At 28.6% G+C, this 7,348-nt stretch overlaps 1 protein-coding gene and 1 long non-coding RNA gene across 2 annotated transcripts in view; both read left to right on the top strand.

The window, feature by feature from the left end:
* Positions 1 to 3,637, top strand: part of LOC125845218 (plasmodesmata-located protein 8) — a 181,762-nt gene extending 178,125 nt beyond the window's left edge. The window contains exon 5 of the mRNA XM_049524690.1: positions 3,626 to 3,637. The gene's annotated coding sequence lies outside the window, so the exon portion shown is untranslated. The remainder of the gene's footprint in view (positions 1 to 3,625) is intronic.
* A 1,836-nt stretch (positions 3,638 to 5,473) lies between these two features.
* LOC125845553 (uncharacterized) lies at positions 5,474 to 6,907 on the top strand. The gene is made up of 2 exons (XR_007444295.1): positions 5,474 to 5,648; positions 6,247 to 6,907. It is a non-coding gene; the product is annotated as an uncharacterized LOC125845553 (long non-coding RNA).
* The last annotated feature ends 441 nt before the right edge of the window (positions 6,908 to 7,348 follow it).

The raw sequence follows: 7,348 nt of genomic DNA, 5'->3' as shown, positions 1-7,348 counted from the left end.
GGGGGGGGTTGTTTTTACAAAATATAAACTTGTGGACCAATTTTTGTATTTAAAAAAATCTCAAATCATGATATGAAATTCTAAAATCATGATTTTTGGAGAAATTGAAATCTCATCTCATAATATGAAATTATGAGATGAAATTAGCATGATATCGTATGCCCAAACGCTGATTTCATATTGCTTGTCCAAATATATACTAAGATTTAATGATACAACTAAAAATATCTTATACGAAAGCTAAGTTTAAAAGATATAAAAAATCGGAATCTTTAACTTAATAGTCAAAAAAGAGAGTTCCTCTAAGCAAAACATATAGCTGAAGTATACTGACTATCTGCCTGAAAGTCTCTACTAAGATGAGTTGTTGGGACAAGCCCCCAACTAACTCTAACTGTCTGTAAACTGAAAGATTAAAGTAAAGAAAGATAAAAGTAGATATTTTCCTCGAAAGATGAAAACTCACCAAACTCGATTGGTGAGATGATAGCAAAATTGTACTAACTGCGAGTTCGATGTTGAACGCTTGAACCTATATTATGAACAATATAGTACAAGAAAATATGTTGTCAGTATTTTAAATTTACAGAGTATGCGAGATATGCACTATACTCTAATATGTTGAACATGATCAATTTGAGATGCTAAACTGAATATTAAACTGTGATAAATAAGTTAATGCAATGACCAATTAATAAACATGCAATTGAGCAATACTGTACTAAATAAATTAAATACATTGCATATAAATATTTGAGACTGAACTGTGGTAGATATTGATGACCAACATATTTCGACTGAGTTAAATGGAGTCCAATTTGTACCTTGACTGAAAATGTGTTTGTACCTTGTCAAGGGTATGACCACTAGCTAACAAGGATCCAATAAACTGATGTCCAAAAGAACTAAGGTGATAAGAAGGGGCGATCCTTTATAACATATGATGACACATAGTTTTGAGACTTAAAAATTGCCACTACATGTCTTATCCCAACTGACAAGTGAACCTTCATTCTTACGTTAGTTTGGTGCTAAGTAATACTTCTAACTGAATTTATACTAATAAACTAAATAGTTCAATAATATTGAAATCTGAGACTAAAACGCTAGAGATGTTTTTTTAATAAAAATGATAGACTTCATTTGAAAGCATCTTATACATGTGGAATTGAATAATCGAATGTAACACTAATCGTGACAATTATATATTCTAAACAAAAACATTTAATTTAAACAACACAGGTCTAAAGGCATGAAATTTTGTGTTCTGAGAGTTCATGAAATATACTTAAGTAAAATACTAAATTATATGAATGAGAAAAAAAAAATATGTCTTTATAGACTACCAATGAATGGAACTTAAAATTACACTGAAATTTATATTGTTCATAAGAATTCTATTTTGAAATTTAATAATTGAAGAATGAAGTCCAATTTTTAAGATTCAATAAGTGAAAGGATATCCACTAGTGAAATTTTATATACTTGGAAGGAAAGATCTTAATGGAATCTATATTAATGCGAATGGGATTAAAGAGTAAGTGAGAATAATATTTTTTTTTTGGTTTTCACCCGATGTCCGGTACTCATATTGGAGTCCGACTAAATTCAAATTCGCGCCATGAAATTCGACATCGATGGGTAAAACGCTCCTTAACAAAGATGACTCCATACCCAAGAGGACTTGAGCCCAAGACCTTTTGGTTAAGGATGAAGTAATTACCACTCTATCACAACTCTTGATGATACTGAGAATAATATTGATCTTCATTGTGGATTAAAAATATTTTGTGATTCTTATGTCAATTTTTACAACATTTATTAATGGCTGGTCTAAATCGTAAAAGTCCTAGAAACTTTCATTTCAATTTTTCAATATGATATGATTAATTAACATTAATGAGTCAGAATAGATGCATGAAAGTGAGAGAATCATCCTGGTTGGTGACTTTGTGGCTTCATTGCATTGTATATATTCTCAGTATTTCACCTTTACAAGTTTTTTTTTATAGAAAAATTACTTAAATACACAACACTTCTTTACCTATTCTCAATATTTCCCTACTTTTTTACTAAAATACAAAAATCCCTTATTTTCCCCCAATTCAACTTAACCGGATACTTTATTAGTTTAAGTATCCGCTCGTTATTAATTAAAGTATCCGTGCTGCTATATTATGCATCCGCCCATTAATTAAGTATTTGTGCTGCTAACAACTTAATAATTTAAGTATCCGCACTGCTATATTATGCATCCGTCCGTTAATTAAGTATTAGTGCTGCTAACAACTTAATAATTTAAGTATCCACCCGTTATTAATTAAAGTATTTGCGCTGCTATATTAAGTATCCACACTGCTATATTATGTATCCGAAAAACACTAAAAAAGGATTTTTTGATAATTAATGAAAGAGTAGAGAAAGGAAGTAATTTCTTTCTTATACTATGTCATTTGCCTAATTTTTACTAATTTTATTTCATATAAGTGTTATTTTTAAGTTTGTGTTCAAACAATTTTTCCTTTATAATCATTTATTCCATTCAAATGATAAGTAAACAAGAAATCTCATTTCCTTCGTAATGTTTATTATATCAACAATAACACTTCTTTCCTACTCTAGTCTTATGCATCATTTGTTTCATTAAGATTAAGATGTCTGAATTTGAATGCAGATATGAATAATGATTAAGATCTTGTATATAGATCTAAATACTGAATGATTAAGATTGTTTGTTTTTGAACATCTGAATATATATGTGTGTGTGTTCTAGATATTCAAAGGCCCGTTTACGGGACCAATATTATAATATTAAATTATAGTATAACTTACAAAAATTCCTTACATTTGTGGGTTAATTACATCTTATTCCAAAAGTTTCTTCAATTACAAAAATCCCTGAGTTTTATTGCTCTCGGATACATTTCTTGGTTGTCCGATATATTACAAATGATACATTATTTAATGGAAGGGATGTATCTGAGAGGAGGAAGGGATGGATACAAGAGGGATAAGGATATGTCCAAGAGGATAGAGATGTATTTGAGAGGGAATAGAGATTATCTTAAGTTGTATATTTATGTAATTTTATTGTATTATATATGTTTATTTTAAAAAAATGTTAATCATGAATATTTTAAAACACGATATAGAATGAATTGCACTTTATAATAATTTCTTTTTTTTCTATTTCAACTAAATTAATTGAAACTTATAAGTTTTTTAAGTTTTCATAACTAAAATTTAAAAATATATCTCTCATACTCATTTTAATATTATGTATAACACATACATTGAATCAAATAATAATAATAACATTGGTATTTTTTCATAACCTTTTTCATAACTCTTTGTATTATCAAGATTTTATTATGTAGAAGAGTTATTTATATTATCAAACTTTTGTTATGTATAAGAGTGAAGAAGTAGGACGGTCCTTATCACCTTTTTTTATAAAAATCAAACGGACCATATTATTTTTTCAGAAATACTTTTTTGATTCAATTAATGTGGAACAATTTTTTTTTTATACGTTGCAAATAGAATGTCACATTTTCATAATAGAAAATAATCTAACTTTAAAATACTCCTTTTATTGTTAACAAAATTATTTATAGTCATACAAATGGTCAAGGAATATTTAGACCACAATTTTTTAAAAATTATTTCTTTCATAAACTTTGTGTCAAGTCAAATGGTGTCATATAAAATTGAAATGGAGGAAATAACAAAAGATGAGGAGAAAGAAGACTATCTTATATAGTACAAAATCGAGAAATAGTGCAAAATAGTCATTTATCTTTGGGTTAGGACTCAAAGTCCTTCTTGAGTTTTCATATGGAGCGGTAATAATACTTCATATTTGTTATATTACTATACTTTTGATCCTTCCCTGGTTTTTTGTCTATTTTTCAACATTGATTTTATCCACAATTTATGTATGAAATGTTCAATCGTTTTTTTATATATTTAGAATAATAACTTTTGTGAGAGAAGGTGAGAAGTGGAACACCTTGTTTTGTTTAGTAGAAAATGTATTGCAGCTAAAATCAAGAGGTTCATCACATAATTTTCACGTGCAATAGTACAAACTTTTCTTTTCTTTTCTTGCAACTGCATATGTTAAGTGTTCTTAGTTTAGCTACAATAATACTTCTACTAATAGAGCAAGGTGCTCATATTCTCATCTTCTCTCACATGGAGATATTTTAAAAAAATATATATAAAAAGACTATTGAATATTACATACATAAAATTGTGGACAAAATCAATATTAAAAATAGGCAAAAGTCTTGGAGAAACAAAAGATGCAGTAATATTATAAACGCGAGAGACTACTACTGCTTCATATGAAAAATCAAGGATGACATAGAGTCCTAACCCCAAAATAAGGGACAATTTTGGGCCTTTTCTTAGACAAAATCAATAAAACATTTAGCAACAAAGAGAATTTCAAAGGAATTTTCATCCATGTTGAAACAATGTACTATCCATAATGAAACAACGTATGAAGAGAATAAAAAAGCATTACAAAATTTACGTGATAGAAATTATAGTAGCTTAGTAAAGTTGTTTATAAAACATTTTAATTAAATAACATCAACTGATGATAAAATAATAAACATTTGAAACTTATTTTACATAAATTCTAGGAAAAAACGTCTGAAAAATATTCTAATTTTGGTCGAAATTGCGGTTACGATACCAAATTTTATGGAGGACATTTTACCCCCTGCACTATTTAATAGTGTATTTTAAAGGTATATACGTGCCCACGTGGACACATTACTATTTATAATGATGAAATATTTATGATGTCCACGTGGGCACATATATACCTTTAAAATACACTATTAAATAATGCAGGGGGTAAAAGGTCTTTTCCAAAGTTCGGTTAACAACAATTTCGATCAAAGTTCAAATATATTTTAGACCTTTTTCCCTAAATTCTACATATTTTAAAAATTTTCAATTAAAAAAAAGGGAATAATATTCCATACCTAATATAGTATATATAAATAAAAGTAAATTACGTAATGTATTTTAAGGAGATAAGAACTATTTTAATTTATAGACATATGTCATATGTTAATTGTCATAATGAAACAACATGAAAATTATAAGATATAATTTACTTATAGTTGAAAATTACATATGAAAAAATGGAGTACAAACTATATATTTAAATAAGTTATGTCATATACATATTAGTGTAAAGACATTTCACACTATAAATTTATTTACTTATTGTAATATGTAATTTATTTTACTATGAAAATTTACAAAATTGATGTTTTATGAAAAATTGGTATGAATATTTTTATGTGACCTCATAGTATGAAGTTCTTTACTTTATGATATAGAAGAATATTACTTAAAATAAATGTGGGTCCATAGAAATGTCACATCATTAAATGTTGTACAAGTTGTTGCAGTTCCCGATATCACTTTCACCCTTAGAAAAACATATAGTAGAAATTAGATTGTTGTATTTTATACTCATTTTTACATCTATATATAAAAACTATAACTTTCACATTTTTCTCTATTCCAGGTTGCACGAAGACATTTGATTCAGTCCCTGCTCTGAGGAAGGCAGTTATATTAGGCTACAGCCCTATTAGACCTTGGATGTCTGTAGTTTACAGGTATGCCATTACAACTAATCGTTTTGCTCCGAAAATAACCATATTTTATAATTTCTATGGCTTTTTAAAAGAACTTCTTGATTTGTATGTCTATTTTGATTAGGTGACTCTATGATTTCAATTCCCGTGAGTACTTTTACGATGGTTCATCATACGGCACCCAACATACCCTTCAAAACTTCTGAGGATATCTTCAATGAAATTAGACTACATTTTCAATTATCCTTTTCTTTGACATTTTGATGACAAACACCATATAGTTTAACTCTCTGATTATGAAATGAAAGTATTCCATCGAGGTGCACTTCTGGTCATGGTCATATATTATGTTAAAGTTCTTTAACCTAGAAGATGAAGATAGATGAATGTTTTCCTTTATCTCGATTAATGCCTCAACTTTTTGGACAACACTATCAATATAAACCTAAAAAGATATCACCCTTGGTTCTCTCTTGATTTAGCAGAGATAGTTCATCTGTTAAGTTTGTTTTGGTAAATAACAATAAACCTTGCCCAAATATTCATCTCGCTTATAGCTCACTCAATTGTTGCATCAAGAATTTTGATTGTATTTTTATCATATTTAAGTACTTTACAGGTTCACTATAGAAACCAAGTTCGAGCTCTCTTTCGCCTATATAAAATAAACGCAATGAATCATATTGTTGCAATGTGTTTTGTTGTGTATTTTATGCTAAGCTCCATCCAACTGCTATGAAGTCTTCCAAAGTAAGCAGAGTTATTGTCATTCCCTTATCTTGCTTTGTTATATATAGTAGCATACAACAGGAGGCCTTTTTTTATTTTCACGTTTTAGTGTTGTTCATCTTCATTTCGCCCTTAAAAGCAAGGTATAAAGGTTGAAATGAATTTCAAAATGATAACTCTGCAGTTCCCTACATAGTGGGATGGGGCACAGGAAAAGGAAATGTATATGAGGCAGAAACTTTTGTCATAATTGATGATGTTAGACTTTTGTAATTTTAAAATCGGATGCACATCTGAATAAACTATGGTCTTGATGTTATGGGGATGCCAAATGATGTCATTAATGTAGCTTATTTTTGAGTTCTACTTTTTGAGAATGTTGCTGAGACATTCCAAGCAAAAGTCATGTATCTACAAGGAATTGATACTGAAACTTAGAGGTTGAGCATTGTGAAGTGGATAAATTTCTTGTAATGAGGAATTCAGAGAAATCATTTTCTTTTGTAATCAAGATTTTAACCTGATAATTTTGGTAGCATATATTTGTACTACACTTTATTGTGCTTTCTTTGTGGTTGATCTGAATCATACTACATCCGCTAGAAAATGGTTAAAACATATTCCTTTTATGTTATTGTTATTGTTCTCTTGCAATTGAACAAAAAGTTAGGTCTTCTCTTATCTCTAGATCTAGATTTAAAAGTTTAAAGTAGATGTTCCATTAAAAAAATGTTCCTTTATAACATTAAACAAATAGATGAATGTGAACAGAGCAACAAAGAAAAACACCTCTAGAAAAACTTAAAGAACATGAACAGAACAAAAACACTCAATTTCTATAATTTAGCAGTTTGGCATGGACTCATGGAGTGTGTGCCTTTTTAAGCCACAAAGGTAATAGGTCGCAAACTGAAACAAAATGAATGGCTAATTTACTTTAACCCCATTCAGATTGCAGAAATATGATTGCTTGAACAATTTGCCCTTTAAAT

This window comes from Solanum stenotomum, chromosome 1 (genome assembly GCF_019186545.1).
Source record: "Solanum stenotomum isolate F172 chromosome 1, ASM1918654v1, whole genome shotgun sequence".
Taxonomy (NCBI): Eukaryota; Viridiplantae; Streptophyta; class Magnoliopsida; order Solanales; family Solanaceae; genus Solanum; species Solanum stenotomum.
This window is presented reverse-complemented; position numbering and strand designations above follow the sequence as displayed.